The sequence below is a fragment of the Pollicipes pollicipes genome, unplaced genomic scaffold, assembly GCF_011947565.3.
Source record: "Pollicipes pollicipes isolate AB1234 unplaced genomic scaffold, Ppol_2.1 Scaffold_3447;HRSCAF=4054_pilon_pilon_pilon, whole genome shotgun sequence".
Classification (NCBI taxonomy): domain Eukaryota; kingdom Metazoa; phylum Arthropoda; class Thecostraca; order Pollicipedomorpha; family Pollicipedidae; genus Pollicipes; species Pollicipes pollicipes.
The window spans coordinates 39048672-39050890 of NW_023596297.1; positions in this window are offsets into that span (position 1 = coordinate 39048672).

Consider the following 2219-nt stretch of genomic DNA (forward strand, 5'->3'; position numbering starts at 1 on the left):
AATAAGTTCAAACAAGTTCAGATAACAAATCAGTTCGAGTTAATAATCGTTTCCGGCACCATACACACCAGCATCGTGGTTACTATGGGATGGGGTTTCAGCAATAGCAAGCTAACATCAAAAATGTTTCGTGGTCAGTGGTGAATATCGTTGAATGAGGGTCAATATTCTTCAATATGGTGTTATAGAAGCACCCCATATCCAGTACGTGTGGAGAGCTGATAGAAATACAGGCGGTCAAAGTTCAAGTCATAGATGGCCAGTACCAAGAATTAGGTCATGGTGTTCAAGACAATGACTAAAGCGCCGTTGCTAGATGTACTTCACATAAAAACGCTGCTTATGTGACGTCCCAAGATGATGCATGCTTAGTTGCCTCGAACAAAATTGACGATTGCGCGCAACAGTTTCAATATATGAATACTTGTCTCCTGGCGTTAAAACGTCTTCTTCACAGCTGATGTTTCTTGTGCAATGCTGCATTTATCAAACTACGCAGGCGATGCGATTTCTTAATTCGACATTAGGTATACTTAACGTGTTTACCTGTGATGCTTTCCTCGTAACGACGTGCACACCTTCTATATACGTGCGCCACTGAGGTGTCCAAAGAACCGGTCTGAAACCTTACATTTCGTTTATCTCACCTGAGCTGTCCCTGAACTAAAGTTCCTGAAGATTTGGTGTCTTACCCCATTTGCTCCATCTCATTTGTAATCCTTTGGCGCATACATGACGAACTTTTACCCCCAACAGAACACTGACTTTCCTGGAGCGGTCGACTAGAATGAAATTAGGATGAGGACTGCTAGTCATGCTACCCTAAGTTCGTGCATATTGTTTGCGTGGGGTCCCGTATTTGCTAACTATAGTTACTAACTATAACTAACGTATTTACCAACTATATTTACTAACTACAACTATAATATATATGTAAGTATATATATGTACATACATGCACATATGTGCATATAATAAACAATATAAGTATTGGAACCCATGTTATACTGCGCAGCCCTTAGAAACTCAGCCCTCAGCTAAAAGGAGCTAAACACTAAGGCTAGCGCTACTTTGGCCTAAAACGCCTAGGGATTTAATGTACATATGCCTTTTATCTTACAATTCAACGACATATTTTTTGGAGGGGGCCCCAAACTCCAGGGGCACCACAATGTTGCGTGCTGCCCCCTTCACGAAATACTGGATCTGCCCCTGTTTGCAATCATTCCGCTGTGGCAGTGGTAGCGCGGTATATCCCTGTTCTCACATTACGTCATCTATAAAGACATGCTCCACATATGAAGAATGCGTTGCTTGGCCTTTTCACTGCTTCTTTTTGACGTGAAGAGGAATTGCATTGAAGAGGCGCAATACAAGCGGCATCGGGCACTCACTTTTACGGGTTCATATTGCCATGGAAAACGGGGAGCACTTCCTATTTAATTCAATTTCAAACACATTATACTCACACGACTGAAGGCCACAAGAAACACGCAACGCTCTAAATATTTGAGATCTCATGGCTACTTGTTGTTAAGTCATGGGCGTGTCGACGCGAAGTGTAGTATAATTGGGGCGCCATGGGCTTGAAGCGTATTGCTGTGGTTTAGGTCCCATCCAGCGGTGCTACAAATAAGGTGTCCGGGAAGCAATCGCCTTTATTGAGGGCTTTGTGCCGGTATGACAGACATGTTGGGGTAGGGTTTCTAATTTTAGCAAAATAAATGTAACCAGTCAGTCCCCTAGGCTCCGGTGTAACAAATTTCGTCAATATATCTGATGTACAACCTTGATTCAAGCCTCATTTCGAAAGACGGATGGAAGAAAACAAATACTAGAGCTAGGGTTGGTGCACGGCTATTACCTATAGCTCTACGTTCAAGTTGTGCACTGTTATCGCTCTATATTCTAATGTCATGGCTGCTATGCTAGAAATGTATCTAGAGCTGTTTCCCACTGGTGTACAATCTTGCCTTTTCAACTCATCTGCCATTTGGCAAATAAGGCTCTCCGGCTTTTCGTCCACTTTAATATTGTCCCTACTGGGGAAGCGAAATTGCACGAGCGGGTAGGCATTTTGGGTCATTGAGGAGGCATCTGCCTGCACAATGTTAATGCCAAAATACGGCCTGAGGCCAGTTTTATTCCAAAAAAAATACCATCAACGGATGTAACTTTTCACACTTTCCTCCTCCGAGTTTTATAAAGCTCGGAGCAAA